General features: G+C 34.7%; 1 long non-coding RNA gene across 2 annotated transcripts; it reads right to left on the bottom strand.

Moving 5' to 3' along the window:
- Nucleotides 1–83: 83 nt before the first annotated feature.
- Nucleotides 84–12,385, bottom strand: LOC106050677 (uncharacterized). 2 transcript variants are annotated; one of them, XR_008779506.1, is made up of 5 exons: nt 12,323–12,385; nt 9,993–10,086; nt 8,904–9,080; nt 8,131–8,301; nt 84–1,633 (listed from the first exon to the last, which is right to left on the bottom strand). It is a non-coding gene; the product is annotated as an uncharacterized LOC106050677 (long non-coding RNA). The 2 variants fall into 2 exon arrangements; XR_008779505.1 differs by having other exon boundaries at nt 12,216–12,355.
- Nucleotides 12,386–17,220: the final 4,835 nt, after the last annotated feature.

Below are 17,220 nucleotides of genomic sequence, written 5' to 3'. Positions count from 1 at the left end.
GGATTTACAACTCAGACTCTGTCAAAACTACCACACCATCAGCCTCATAAGCCATAGTTATGCATCACAGATTATTGTTTTAAAAAAAAAAAAGCATGTCAATGGTTACGTGCACATCATAGAGTAAATGTGGAACGGTGCGAATGAGTGTTGAAAGGAGAGGAGAACCAAAATGAAGGAATAAAAACAAAATAGTGTTTAGAGTGTTAATTAAGATTAAATGATTTATAAACTAAGATTTTGTCGTTTTGTTGTTGGTGTATTGCTAAAGAGTCTCATTTCATAATAAGACGTAACTGTACTTAAGTTATTCACTATTGATTTAACATAATTGTATTTTCAGTCTAAAGGGTACCTGACATAAGTTGAGGAACTGAAAAATGTTTTTTTTTAAGTCTAGCATTTATTAGTTATTAAGAGTGAAATAATCACTAGGAAATCATTTCTTGATTACATATGATGACAAAATCATAACATAAATGTTTCTTTACAATGCCATTAAAAGTACCAAGTAAGAAGTCTCTTAAGCTAACAATGAACAGTTGACACATAGAATATATTTAAATACACAAAAACAATACTTTCTTTAACACATTATAAAGTTGCTTACAGAAATACAAAAAAAAAATTAAATAAATGCTAATAATATAATGTGTATAATGTGTATAATAATACTTTGTCAAATGCAAAAAAGTATATTACAATGCAAGCATTAAAGGCATGGGGGGCACTGGACAGGGGGAAGAGTCCCAAGATGAGGACATGTTCAGGATCAAGGCAAACCACCTAATTGGAGGATTTCAGCAGTGGGCCACTGTGCAATCATCTAGCCCTCGTAACACCCCATAACATTATGACCATAAATGAACTCCTACTAGCTCAGCCATCACCTGGGTTACCAAGTGTCATGCTTGGGGTCACAGACAATGGCAGAAGTGTTAAGTATATCACAGGTCCATGCTAAAATAAAATGTCTATAGGAACAGGGAATTTGAGATCATTAAGAGAGAAAGGAAAAGTTAAAGACTTTACACACAAGCTGAACAGGCTCCTTTTCAACACCAATGGAATGTGCTGGAACAACAGGTGAAATAACAACTTAAAGGGCTATAAATGTAATTGTATTAAGATCTCTCCCTGTTAAGGAAAATATCTTGTTGCTGACTTTTGTCTTGCAAACAGTCATCAAAATAATGATAAATAACATTCAGGAGAAATTAGACTGTTCTGACATAAGAAAGTGGAGTTGAATCATATTTTAAGTTAAAAGAGGAGACATTCTGAATATCTTCTTCAAAAGTTTTGAGTTCATAATATTGCTAGAACCTCTCACAAAAATGGTATATATTTTACATGGTCCTAGTTGCAAGATGAATCAATGCCTCTTTCTTAGAAGAATGGAGAAAGACAGTTGACAGAGCTTGTGAGGTGCCCCACCAATCAAACAGACTAAGAGATAGGTGATGGTGACAATTTCAAGCATTAATACAATGTAATACCTTTCAGCTTTCTATCTTGGCCAAGCTAATCCTTTTTGAAGTCTTTGATTTCATCTTTTGCAGCTCCATGAGGATCAAGTCCAAAGTCTTCATCTTTAAGTTGTTCAGATTGTCTTGTATGTGCTTGGGACAGGCTGAAACAATGACAAGAATGAACTGATAAGTTTGAGTATGACAAGAATGAACTGATAAGTTTGAGTATGACAAGAATGAACTGATAAGTTTGAGTATGACAAGAATGAACTGATAAGTTTGAGTATGACAAGAATGAACTGATAAGTTTGAGTATGACAAGAATGAACTGATAAGTTTGAGTATGAAAAGAATGAACTGATAAGTTTGAGTATGACAAGAATGAACTGATAAGTTTGAGTATGACAAGAATGAACTGATAAGTTTGAGTATGACAAGAATGAACTGATAAGTTTGAGTATGACAAGAATGAACTGATAAGTTTGAGTATGACAAGAATGAACTGATAAGTTTGAGTATGACAAGAATGAACTGATAAGTTTGAGTATGACAAGAATGAACTGATAAGTTTGAGTTTGACAAGAATGAACTGATAAGTTTGATTATGACAAGAATGAACTGATAAGTTTGAGTATGACAAGAATGAACTGATAAGTTTGAGTTTGACAAGAATGAACTGATAAGTTTGAGTATGACAAGAATGAACTGATAAGTTTGAGTATGACAAGAATGAACTGATAAGTTTGAGTATGACAAGAATGAACTGATAAGTTTGAGTATGACAAGAATGAACTGATAAGTTTGAGTATGACAAGAATGAACTGATAAGTTTGAGTATGACAAGAATGAACTGATAAGTTTGAGTATGACAAGAATGAACTGATAAGTTTGAGTTTGACAAGAATGAACTGATAAGTTTGAGTATGACAAGAATGAACTGATAAGTTTGAGTATGACAAGAATGAACTGATAAGTTTGAGTATGACAAGAATGAACTGATAAGTTTGAGTATGACAAGAATGAACTGATAAGTTTGAGTATGACAAGAATGAACTGATAAGTTTGAGTATGACAAGAATGAACTGATAAGTTTGAGTAAGTCTTTGTCATTGCATAAACAGATGCAGCAAATTTGATGTGGAGACCAATCAGGACACAAGTGATGAGAAAGCCTGGTACAGGCAGGTGTCAGGGAGAGGTATGGCGAGAATGAATGTTAGTTTGATATTTTGGTATGATTGTTATATCCCCTTGTTATGAATGCGAAGTGTTGCACGTGTTGTGAACTGAGTGATTAAGTCTTCATTGAATGTGCGAGGGAATGTGTTAAGTCAGTAAGGTCTTGCTCCCGGTCCAGGAAGGTTGGACGTTTACTTCCTGGACTGGTATTTATGCATTTATATATTTATAAGTTGATGGACTGGTGTTTTGTGTATTTCATAAGAGTGATATAATTGTGTGCTTTATTAAGTATTAAAGTATTATCGATATTCATGAATATAAGGAGTTAGAGTTGATGTATATTAAGTGTTCGTATTTGAGCTAAGCAAGTATTGATGACATAATTGAGTAACCAAGAAAGTATCAAGCAAGTATTAACAAGTGTAATTGAGTATTCATACCCCTAGCGAGCCTAGTCAACAAGAACAAGAGACAAGCAGAGCATAGCAGCAGTATATATATATAATTAAGAACCCCTGACATCTGGAGGCTTCGTCCGGGCAGGTATCGTTGTACCTGTTACCTGTATTATTAAACACCAGTGTGTTAGCCGGTGTACTAATACAGTATTATTCTTGACATCTATCTGAGGGCTAGTCCGGGCAGGTCAGTTATACCTGTTATGTCATTCGTCACGTTGAAGAAGTCGATAAGAAAATAAAGAATAAGCAACACAAGCAAAGATAAGGATACCGAATTTTTTGAGCTTCGTCCGGTCTGGGACAGTAACTATTGTACATGACATTGTCCACTAAAGTTGGATTCAAGGCAATCTGTATTATTTGTAACCTACTACTCGTTGACATTTTGGGCCTCGTTCGGCCAGTATTTGAGAGTCTCTTGACACACATTGAAGGACTTGACATTGTTTACATTTTTGAGAACACGGAGGAACTATTTGTTTGTTTCGCCATCCACACGTTATTGTTGAAGTCAAGCAGTCTACCAGAACTCTACGAAAGGTCATTGACTAATGTGGACTTGCAGCTACTTCTTGTATACCGAGGTCATTGCGTCACCCACCATTTAAAGAGACATCACCATTTAAAGAGACATCACCATTTAAAGGGACATCACCATTTAATGAGACACTACTACTACTTACTTACTATTGGATTATTGCGTTTAGAGACATCACCATTTAAAGGGACATCACCATTTAATGAGACACTACTACTACTTACTTACTATTGGATTATTGCGTTTAGAGACGTCACCATTTAAAGGGACATCACCATTTAATGAGACACTACTACTACTACTACTACTTACTTATTATTGGATTATTGGATTTAGAGACATCGCCATTTAAAGAGACATCACCATTTAAAGAGACACTACTACTACTAGTATTCACTTACTATTGGATTATTCTACATGAATGCAATTACTCAAGTAATCGTGAATTATCTATCTTTGTTACATTGATGTTGGATTATACTGGACTTTAGCGCATCGATGCCCTCTTGGTCATCGTTGAACGTAAAGGAAATAGCAAGTGCCTGTATCACTGTGTCTAACCTATGGGACTGACTTGATTATTTGTATATCTGGTATCTTTTGGATTATTATTGCACTAACTAACTAGATAATCATTTTTTTTTATGCACCCATTATTATCACTATTAGTATCATATCAATGTTTGAATAATTTTGTTTTGTATTTGTTTCATTCTCTAAATCTGCTGTGAGTCATAAAGTGTTTACAAGGAGGCCGAACAGTGACCTGACACTCCAGAAGTTCTACATTCTTAAAGCAACACTGTCGTGTGGGAAGAGTTGTCATTTCTTTCCTGGCATCAGACACAGATAAGTTGAGTTTTCTTTTGTCTGTTGTATAGGGCATTCAGGGTCGAGTGTACATTGCCTTTTCAGTAGTGGAGATAAAGGGTGAATTTTTTTTTTGTTGATCCTTTTTATAATTTATTGTCTTATGTAAATTGAACAATGTTAATTGTTAACTTAACCTTTATAAATTTATTTACGCTTATTCAGTAATATTTCTTATTATTTGTGATTACCATGGACGAGTTTAAACCTAGGTCAATTGAGGTATTAATAGAACAGGCCCACATGTTTGGAATTGAGGGTGATGAATTATGAGAGTTTGTTTTAAACCAACAAAAACTAGATCTAGAAAGATTAAAAGATTTAAACCGACAAAAACTAGATCTAGAAAGATTAAATTTAGAATTAGAAAGAAACGCAATAGAAGTGGTAAAGTTGGAAATAGAACTGGACGAGTTTAAACCTAGGTCAATTGAGGTATTAATAGAACAGGCCCACATGTTTGGAATTGAGGGTGATGAATTACGAGAGTTTGTTTTAAACCAACAAAAACTAGATCTAGAAAGATTAAAATTAGAATTAGAAAGAAAGGCAATAGAAGTGGTAAAGTTGAAAATGGAACTGGAAGTAAAACTGTCATTACAGGGAGATGTAAACTATAAAATAGAAATTGAAAATGACATATTAACTAATGAGGAACAAAATAACTGTCAGGATATTGATAATAATATAAGTGGGATAGAAGATAATGAAGAAATTGAGAATGTCTTATCAAGTAAGGAACTAAATGATTGTAATTATACTGTTAATGATATTAATGAGATAGAAATTGGAGAAGTAATAGAAAATGTCTTAACTAATGAGGAACTTATTGATAAGGAACTTATTGATTGTCAGTTTATTGACAATAATATTATTCATGTTCTGAGACCATTTCACAGAGTACACAAACCATTAAAGAGATTAAACCTAACAAAAGGAGTTTATCAAGTTGGTACTGGTAAAGTAAAACCAGACCCCAATTGGCTACAAATGTTTTTGTACCTAAAAATCCCCAGAAGACGAAAAAAAAGTCTTAAAGAAGTTTGTCAAGTTGTTGGTGGGGGTAAAACCAGACCCCAATAGGCTACAAATGTTTTTGTACCTAAAAATCCCCAGAAGACGAAAAAAAAGTCTTAAAGAAGTTTGTCAAGTTGTTGTTGGGGGTAAAGTTAAACCAGACCCCAATAGGCTACAAATGTTTTTGTATCTAAAACTTCCAAGAAAAAGATAAAAGAAATCTTGACGTAGTGTTTCCCCTCTCCCTGTTGCTGAGAAGGGGATGTCCACGAGGGTCACCTGAATTCCCGAGTGCGACTTGGCAATAGAGAAAATTCAGCATTGTCTGTCTTCATGTATTTTAATTTTTTTTTTTTTTTTATTTATTTTTTAATAGTTATTGTGTTTATCTAAACAGTACATCCGAAATAGCTTGCTGTGTGTTACACCAAGTAGATGGCTTCCTTCCGGTAAAGTGCAGAGAACTGACATATAGAGAGCAGCATTACTTCATTAGTAGCGTGAGTGTCCAACGCTTAGACAGATACCTCTGATACCCAGGAGGATGCACAATTCAGTTTGACCACAGACCATTGTCTACTAGCAGATACACTGTCAAGACTTAGCATATTTGTATTAGTTATAATTGATAGAATTCATTTTTGTCCCCAATACAATGTGAAACGTGCCTTTAACTATTAGAGATGGTATCTTGTCGTATATTATTGCTATACATAGGAGTTGATCTTTTCTTGTATTTTTGCTGTTTTACATATTAAATATTAACGTGGGAAGGACTATGCCTGCCGACTACAAATTGTAATTTAACTCTCCATGCCACTATTTTTTTTTCTAATTTATTCTTTTCTCATTTATTCTTTTCTCTCTTTCCCTTTGTTGTAAATAGCGGGACATATTCCTTTTGTTAGGTTAATAAGGACTATTTCACTTTAATGTACATTATATACATTTGTTTGTAGATATATATGTTTATATATATGTATATAAGTATGTGTATGACACAGTGTGTGTATGTATGTATATTTATGTATATATTTGAATGACTGTTATCTAATAACAGTCATATCGTGAGAGGGGGGATGTCAGGGAGAGGTATGGCGAGAATGAATGTTAGTTTGATATTTTGGTATGATTGTTATATCCCCTTGTTATGAATGCGAAGTGTTGCACGTGTTGTGAACTGAGTGATTAAGTCTTCGTTGAATGTGCGAGAGAATGTGTTAAGTCAGTAAGGTCTTGCTCCCGGTCCAGGAAGGTTGGACGTTTACTTCCTGGACTGGTATTTATGCATTTATATATTTATAAGTTGATGGACTGGTGTTTTGTGTATTTCATAAGAGTGATATAATTGTGTGCTTTATTAAGTATTAAAGTATTATCGATATTCATGAATATAAGGAGTTAGAGTTGATGTATATTAAGTGTTCGTATTTGAGCTAAGCAAGTATTGATGACATAATTGAGTAACCAAGAAAGTATCAAGCAAGTATTAACAAGTGTAATTGAGTATTCATACCCCTAGCGAGCCTAGTCAACAAGAACAAGAGACAAGCAGAGCATAGAGCAGCAGCAAGCATATATATATAAGTTGAACCTCTGACAGCAGGGACAACTTGAACTATCATTTTGACTTTCATTTTTCATATACAAATGATTGAGCCCTAGACTTTGTAAATTATTTCTGTACAAAGCAAACATTAAGGGACAGATACAATGTGACATCATAAGTTTTACCAAAACTGTTACATTTATCAATTTAGTTGTTTATCCCTCAAGCACTAATTGTTACATCTATGTGTATTTTGATGTTAAATTATTTTTATGGCAATGTCCATATTAATGCGCAGGAAAAAAAAATTGAGAATCAACTAACAAAAATATCTAATATTTGAATAAGAAAGAAATGGCATGGAACTTAAGTAAATGAAATATACTGAACAGTCTGGATAAAGTCAATGTATTTGTTAGTTTACATTATACATATAAATTAAATATAATAGTCTTATAAATACATAGTCTTTTGTATTTCTGAGTCTAGTGACTAGATGGTGAGTCATGATGAAGTCACTATCTTAGTTTACATAGTCTTTTGTATTTCTAAGTCTAGTGACTAGATGGTGAGTCATGATGAAGTCACTATCTTAGTTTACATAGTCTTTTGTATTTCTGAATCTAGTGACTAGATGGTGAGTCATGATGAAGTCACTATCTTAGTTTACATAGTCTTTTGTATTTCTGAGTCTAGTGACTAGATGGTGAGTCATGATGAAGTCACTATCTTAGTTTACATAGTCTTTTGTATTTCTGAGTCTAGTGACTAGATGGTGAGTCATGATGAAGTCACTATCTTAGTTTACATAGTCTTTTGTATTTCTGAGTCTAGTGACTAGATGGTGAGTCATGATGAAGTCACTATCTTAGTTTACATGGACATTTGTATTTCAGTATGGTGACTAGATGGCGAGTCATGATAAAGTCACTTTATTAGTCATTTGCATTTCAGTATGGTGACTAGCCTGCAATTAATTAAAGTAATCAATATTCATGTTAATAAAAAAAAACAAAAAAACTTAGTAACCAAGTAACCAACCTTAATTAATTTTAGTTGAAAATCTAATGCCACTGATGGCAACTGAAGGTCTTTAGTTCTTTCCAAACTATTATTCAGCCATTTGTTATCTTCCATGTCCAAATAAAATTTGCTTAAATGGTTACTCATCTGGCTGTACATCTCTACACGACTGTCAGCTTCTGTGTTGACCTGAGTTATTTTAAAGATGAACAAAACATTTTGAAAATTGATACACTTACACACACACATATATATATATATAATTTTCTATATCAAAAATAAAAACTAACAAAGGCAAGATGCACTAATCCATTTCTCTGATGAGTAGACCAACTAGGCAAAAGAAAGAAAACTACCAAGTTAAAGATATGAAAGGATACCATCAAATTTGAAGGAGAATAAGTATAAACAATAATGCTTGTCTTTGAGTCCGAAGATCATTGAGGAATGCAATATTTCCTGTGGCTACGCAGCCCCAGCTGTGACATACATATTTTGCCACATCCAGGGCACGCCTTGGCAATAGATTTTCCTTTGGTCTCAAATGTGTATCCCGTGGCCTTTGTGAATGACCTCCAGCTGTCTTGTTCTGAGGCTGCATGCACCAGGTTCTCTCTTCAATGTCAGTTAAAGCAAGTTGGCCTAAGTTGGTCTTTAAAATGTTTCTGTGGGGTACCTCTGTTACGTTGACCACCTTTAAGTCTGACAAATACTGGCACTAAAAAATAGGCATGAAGTTTGTGTCATTTGCTTTGAAAAATATGACTAGGCTAATATTGAATGTAACTAACCTTTTTAAATCTAGCTTTGAGGTCAGTGGTGCTTGATTTAAGTTTCTGAATTAGTTAAGCTGATGCATCATTCAACTTATCATCTTGTGTTTCAACATTTTCTTTTATAATCTGTTCAGCTTGGCTAATCACTTTAAGAAGTTCAGGCTCCTTCCTGCTGAGTAGTTGCTTACACTCCTAAAAAAAAAACAGTATATGTCTTACCTATGGCTATGTTTAAGGATCAAACCAAAAAAAAAATCCCCAATTTGCAGATATTTCTCTGAATACAACTTATTCACAAAAAGCACAGCTTATATCAAAATAAAAAAAAAATTAGTTGATAATACTGTAAAAGAATCCAAAAACAAATAAACAAATGATGACCATTCTCAATCCCTAAAATGTATTTCTCTCTTCAAGTTAGAAAAAAAATCTTCCTCCTACACACTAGCCATGTGTCCGCATGAGTTATTCTTATACCCAAGCAGAAACAAAATACAATTAGCACATGACTGGTAGAGAAAGAAAACTGAGTAAGGGGAAACAGGTTTACAACAATATATTTTTTTTTTAAAGTTAATTACCCCTTTCAGACCTTGTCATCTATACAGCAGTTGGTGTAAATTTCATCTGATTTTTTGTGGCTCATGGTTAATGAGGGTGTAATGTAGCCAGAAGAATGACTAATCGAATGCCTGAACAATCCAAGACTAATGTTAGGTACCCTTTAGAATTGGGTGGACTCAGGGGCCTAAAAATGTAGAAATTCAAAATCCTAGTCTTCACCTGGATTTGATCTCAAGTCCCGTGGCTTTACCACTCATCCACCATGCCCCCCAAAAAATATTTCAACTTACATTTTAGCTGACATAGTAGAAATTGTGTCGTGATTATATTTCTTGAATTTTAAGTATACCCAAAAGGTAAAAATAAGAAATGCAGATGTCTAGAATGGCTAAGAAATGTAAAAATTTGGTGTTTCCAAAATATCTTCCTATTCATAAAAAAAACATACAACTACAGTCAGCAATACAATCTTAGTCCTTTGAATACAATAAATGTTTTAAGATAATATAAAAATAAACATAAAAAAGATTTCAACCATACCATTAAATTTCCCACTTGATGTTTCAGGATCCCCAGTTTCTCTGTAGAATGACCTTGAGTTGCCAAAGATTTATTAGTTGTGTTGTTCATTTATCTGTATTTGCAAAGTGAAAATAAATTAAAATAATAAAGTTATTGTTTTTACAGAAGACTTTTATGAAATTCGGGGTACAAATAATAATATAAAATGTAAACATAAAGTAAGAAGTCACTTAGTTTTAGAGGTGGGGTCACAATCAAAGAAATCTATGCCTAGTATGCACACGTGACAAAATTAAAGAGGATGTGACCAAGCATTGCATGAGGTTTGAGGGACAAGTCATCTGACAAAATGAATTTTGCATCCCAAGGATAGGTAGCAATGGGATGGCTAATTTGGAGAAAAATGCAAACAAGGATGTTATAGAACTTGGCACCACACCTTCATGTAGGACCTAATCGCAGTGAACATCAGCTGAAATGTTACAGACATTGCAAGAAATCAATTCTCTATGAAGGCTCTTGATGCCCAATGTGCCAAATGGTGCAAATGGATCTAAGTCTAAGAATGTCTTATGGTATGTATAATTTAATTAGGTGATTAAAAGGATATACATTCATGTATACAACACAAAGTTGTCACTGAGACACATGGAATGTTCAGATAAGTAAAAGAAGTTAAGTACCCCTTTTAAACATTTGAATCTATAGGACAGATGATGTATGGTTCATATGTTTCAATGGCTGACAGTTAACAAGGTTATCATGTGGCCGGTACAATGACCAATCACATTTACTTTCCCCAACTTATGTCAAGTACTTTGAGACTGAAGGATGTCCTAGATATCCTGAAATTCAAAATCTAAGTCTTTACTGAGATTAAAAACCAAGACCCTTCAGTTAGGAAGCCAAGTGCATTACCACTCAGCCACCATGCCCTTAAAGAGTTCAGATAAATATTAAGAGTAATCTGTAAAGTAAATATTTGAGGAAAAAAAATGAAGATTGAAAAACGAAATGTACATAATGGTTAAAACAGTACACCTGTCACTAAAGAGTTACAAATATACAGTGCTTTTTTGTAAAAAAAAATTTGTGCCAGTACTCAGTGATGGATTACCTAACGTTTAACTACTAATAAATTTATAATATATGTTAAAATACAAGAAAAGTAATATTTTTCCCCACATTGAAAAAGGTGCCAGTAAACCATACAGGTGCATACCATCACAAAAAGAGCACTGTATATAGACAAAAGTCAGCTAATCTAAGCTCTTTATAAATCCTCATGAACTGCTTTGATGCTTTTCCTTTCATCAACCCCAGAGTACAGGCTTCAGTTAATGGAATAATTTCTCCCTTCTGGGTCTCAAAACTGCCATCAGCGAAATCCACAAAGCCTAATAAAACGGCCTCTTCATATGAGTGTTAGCAGTGTTTTCTATTTCAGTTAGTATGTTAAGTATAAAGTAAAAGTAAAGTGTTTTCAGACCTTGTGGTCTATAGGGCAGATGAAGTAAAGTATGAAGTAAAGTACATCTGATTCTGTGGCCTACGGTTAACGAGGGTGTCATGTGGCCAGCACAACGACCAACCGCCTTTACTTTTCTCCAACTAACGTCAGGTACCCATCAGAGTTGGGTGGACTCAGAAATTAAAAATCCCAGTCTTCACCAGGATTTGAACCCCAGTTCAGTAGGCGTAGCCAAGCGATTCACCACTCAGCCACCGCGCCTCCTTATGCTAAGTATAATTATAAATTTATTCAATTCTGAAGACTGGATGTCTCCTGTGACTAGCTGACCAGAGTTTCAAAACTAATTGCACTTGTTGGTAGGAAATCAAATTTTCATTATTCTCTTTCATAGGGTCAAATAAATGGCCTTTAATGTTTCCATTGCTGATGGCTTTGCCTATCTTTTCTTCTAACATATTAGATCTATTTGTTGAATCAAGATTAAAGTCCTTTATAAATGAGTCGGTTTGGTGTATGATTAAGAGTCTCATCTGCTCATAACAACTGAATTAAGAAAACTTAGTGAAATCAAGTCACCATGTTACCAACTTGAATGAGTAAATTAGTAGCTAAGGATATATTACATTTACTATCTAGATCTACCGATCTAGACTCCACGAGTTTTCCTTTCACAGCAGACGGTACGACGTACGTTTATAACGTTTCATTTTTTTGTACTCACAAGAATCTGAAATCGTCATAGATATATTATATTATTATTATTTTACCTTTCAGGAGAACCGCATATCCACCCAACATTATTAGGGTAACCATTTAGATCTAATTATCATCAAATTATTGTCAGTTTATTATTATAATGACGACGACCCATTACCTGCATTTTTTATATACACTAGGGTCACTAGATCTAGATCTATCTATAAAATATAAATTTCATAGCCACCGCAGGGATTGAATAAAAAAATAGGATGCAAACATAGTTTTTACCTTTAGTCATGATTACGCCAGATTACGGAACAAAAAAGAATATATCTAGATTTGAAAATCTAGTTCTAGCCTATATTGTAGTTGTTATTTATCTTGTCCTTTAATTTAGATCTAATATTGGCTGCATGGTCGCGCTGGACTGTCGTTCGATTGTCTCTATGATCTAAGGTAGTGGTAGCAATCTCGTCAGCAAATAGTTGATTCAAAATGCCATTTGAAAAAAAAAAAGAAAATTAGTAGTAACTTCTTTGATGAAATAATAATTTTTAATATGGCTAATCTTGGAGTCGGAAGATTATAAGGCATCGCAACTGACCGCGACGAAAGCCTTGGTGAGATCCACATCATCCACAAAGGCAGCATATAGGCCTATATTTAAGTTCTGCTCTCTGCAATTGTCGCTCTCGCTAAACAAATATCATGTCAGAAGTAGGCCTATCTCTACCGGCTCCAAAGCCACACTGGTTTTCCACTAAACAGTGGGTTAGTATATCGAGCAAAACTCACGTAAAGAGCTTTTAAGCTACTGACAGAAGGAGGGCCGCCTCGAGGGCTGTGACTTCCTGCGTGCGAAATTTTAAAACTTCCAAACCCCCTCCCCTTTTTTTTTTCTTTCTAGAAAACAAAATTCATTAGACTTAGCTGAACACTGGACCAAAAGCGTCCTTTGATTTAAATCCATATTTGTAGATCATTTCTTTCATATTCGCACTGTTGCCGTATCCCTCTTGCCATTTAAGACGTTTTATTTCCAATTTTAACTTTGATTTTTTCTTCCACGATGTCACAAAGTCTTTCTCCAGACTCCAGTTGTCTAAGTAATTGGGTGAAACCCCAAAAAATTTTCATGTATTTCAACATAGGTTATAAGGACCATAAAATGCAGAATAAATTCCTCAAAATATAAAAGTCATTGATTGTGAATCTTTTTCAACGTTCGCAAGTTTTTATAATGGTTATCACGATTGTATTTTGGATTGTCTCCACAATCACCTGACATACGCGGATTCGGAGGTGCTTACAAATTTATCCAACAAAATGAAGCAACTCAGCGCTGAATATTTTTCTTGCGTTAATACAAAATAAATAATCAAAAGAACAAGTTACTTATACAATGATTCGAAGCGTGGTCGAGAGGCTAAATGCGCTGGAACTCTAGGTTCGACACCCGACTAGGGCAGAGTTGTGTTTACTGAGCGCCTAAAGGCACGGAAAACCAACTCCTAGATACCCCCCCCCCCCCCAAACACGCACACTTGTCTACAATGAAAACATGAAAGTATCGCTATATAAAAGCTATAATACTATAATAAAAAAGGCAGTGTAAGTCAGACATCTACATGACAAAATTATCGTTCGAGCCTTCCTTAGAAGCTGGGGATATAGAGTTGTTGTAATTTAACGCTATGTTTAGAATCAAAATTTACACAACGAAATTTCCGTTTTATGCGTTGTAAAAAGTTCTTCCTGGAGATAGAAATGCGGAGGGTTTACGCTAATTTGGCAAGGAGTCTGATGTCGTTTTCATCTTCAGAAATTCTTTCTCCTGCCGTCTACATTTCATTTTTTCTTGTAGTAAGAAAAAAGTATATCGAAAACGCCAAAGTTGATGTGCTTTCTCTCAGAACGCACTATTCATCCCAGTAAAAAAAAAAAGTTGAGGGCCATATTAAATCTAATAATAAAGAGGCAGCCCTGGTCAATAGTGTTAGAACTAATATAAAAAAATTTAATATTGAAGTATTTTTTTAAACTAAAAAATAAAAAAAAAATGAATAATGATTTGGCCGCCCCTTAACTTCGGCACACATTGCACAATAGGTAGCGGCGGCCCTGTCACAGAAGTGTGATGCCTCGATAGTCGGAGCAGTTAGACTTGTCACTCTTTTTGTATAGGGATATGAGAATTGCAGTTTCAACTTTCTCAAATGGTGAATCATCGAGATCCTCTCTCATAGTTTTCTGAGCAACTGATTAGCTATCAATCTCTGCGATACAAACCTTTATCACCAAATAGCAGGCCTATAGTGTTCTGTCCAGCGATTTTGTATATCCGCCTTGCTAGTTAAAAGAGTGGAATCATCGGAAGATTTTAGCGGCGACGTAGTCTGGTTGCAGTCTGGTAAGATGAGCTAGAGATACATAGAAGCGACTCGTGGAAAGAGCGTGTGTCACCAGTGTTAGCATAACCCTACACGTTTACTGAGAGTTAAACTTCAAGCCACCATTTACTATTTAGTTCTCGGGCCTTTGTCTGCAGAATGTGACAAGAAGATTTATAGAGAGATCTGGCTGCATTGTCATTAGGGTTTGCAAGAACAAAGATAGCAGTTATGCTTTTTCTTTTACAGCTCTTGAATTTCCACATTGTAACACCTTTGGTAAAATCACTAAATTTAGAAAGCCTTCAGGATAGAAGACTCAAAAGTAAAGTAGCAATTATACATAAAACACTGAATCATAATCTTCAAATGCAAAAACAAAATCTAGTGAAGTACTCAGAAAGACCTAAAGATAAAGGCACATTCTTCGTTCCATATGCTAGGACAAATTTGTTCAAGTACTCCTTCTTCCCTAGTGCTATTAGAGCATGCCTGAGCTAGCCAGAAAAACCAGCGACTAAGCAGAATTTAGGTCATTGCATGACAAAATGCATGACACGTAGGAAGTAATCATCTTCTTTTTGGAAGTAGTGTCTGTAATATATAAGATAAGATATCTTATATCCTAAATGAATAATTTCAAAATATATAATTTATTTACATTCTATAGTGTACTTTGAAAACAGGCAAAGATACTTGTCTGATTTATACTCACACGCGATATGTAAATAGTTTTATTCAGTGGGTTCCATCCCATTGTGGTCTGGTCAGTCATCAGAGGGCTGACTTTTTTGCGAAGTCCGCGGCGGCAAGTGCACCATGGATGATGAACAGTGCACTCTCGCGAGTGTACGATCCCTAGCCGACACCCGTTTGTCGGCACATTGGTTCGAAGTTGGGACGCTCCGATAAGGGTCGAGAGCTACCTAAGCAGTTGAGTAGACCAGACCGAAAGGACACATGGTATGAGCTCAGGCAGTCCTAGCCCAGTTCCGAGTCGGACACTGTCCAATAGGTCCATAATGCTATCGGAAATCTTGGAGTCATATAGTTGTCCTCCCAATAGTCATACAAATTCCCTACAATGTCTGGCCTCCACTATTGAAATTAAATTGTAAATGTTAAATATTTTAAAAATTTAATATAGAATTTGATATTGATGAAAAATTTAATACAGAAATTGATATTGATGAAAAATTTAATACAGAATTTGATATTGATACCATTTCATTTGTGTGTGTGTGTTTCCAATAATAAAAAAATAACAAAAAATAATACAGAATTTGATATTGATACCATTTCATTTGTGTGTGTGTGTGTTTCCAGTAATATTTCTATGAATGTACAATTAATTCTCTAGATAAAGATTCATTTTCTGTTTTGTAAGGCAGCTCTCAATCCTCAGTGTTATGAACATAATGATAACTGAGTCGAAAAAACATGTCTGCTTAGTATGGCTTTAATACACTGAATGACTAGACAACACACATTTTGTGAACACATTCTTACGGACGAGTTACAATCACATGTAAACATAAGAACGAAAACCGATACAGCATATAATTTTCACAAGTGAAATTCTAAATTTACTGAACTAAACAGAATAGTTCAAATAGAGACTTCTACTTCACATAACAGACTTCTACTTCACAGAACATTCTACTTCACAGAACATTCTACTTCACAGAACATTCTACTTCACATAACAGACTTCTACTTCACAGAACATTCTACTTCACAGAACATTCTACTTCACATAACAGACTTCTACTTCACAGAACATTCTACTTCACAGAACAGACTTCTACTTCACAGAACATTCTACTTCACAGAACATTCTACTTCACAGAACATTCTACTTCACATAACAGACTTCTACTTCACAGAACATTCTACTTCACAGAACAGACTTCTACTTCACAGAACATTCTACTTCACAGAAAATTCTACTTCACAGAACATTCTACTTCACAGAACAGACTTCTACTTCACAGAACAGACTTCTACTTCACAGAACATTCTACTTCACAGAACAGACTTCTACTTCACAGAACAGACTTCTACTTCACAGAACATTCTACTTCACAGAACATTCTACTTCACAGAACATTCTACTTCACAGAACATTCTACTTCACAGAACATTCTACTTCACAGAACAGACTTCTATTTCACAGAACATTCTACTTCACAGAACATTCTACTTCACAGAACAGACTTCTACTTCACAGAACATTCTACTTCACAGAACAGACTTCTACTTCACAGAACATTCTACTTCACAGAACATTCTACTTCACAGAACATTCTACTTCACAGAACATTCTACTTCACAGAACAGACTTCTACCTCACAGAACAGACTTCTACTTCACAGAACATTCTACTTCACAGAACATTCTACTTCACAGAACATTCTACTTCACAGAACAGACTTCTACTTCACAGAACAGACTTCTACTTCACAGAACATTCTACTTCACAGAACATTCTACTTCACAGAACATTCTACTTCACAGAACATTCTACTTCACAGAACAGACTTCTACTTCACAGAACAGACTTCTACTTCACAGAACAGACTTCTACTTCACAGAACAGACTTCTACTTCACAGAACATTCTACTTTACAGAACATTCTACTTCACAGAACATTCTACTTCACAGAACAGACTTCTACTTCAC

This window comes from Biomphalaria glabrata, chromosome 8, assembly GCF_947242115.1.
Source record: "Biomphalaria glabrata chromosome 8, xgBioGlab47.1, whole genome shotgun sequence".
Classification (NCBI taxonomy): domain Eukaryota; kingdom Metazoa; phylum Mollusca; class Gastropoda; family Planorbidae; genus Biomphalaria; species Biomphalaria glabrata.
Note: the sequence above shows the minus strand (reverse complement) of the source record. Positions and strands in the feature narration are given on the sequence as shown.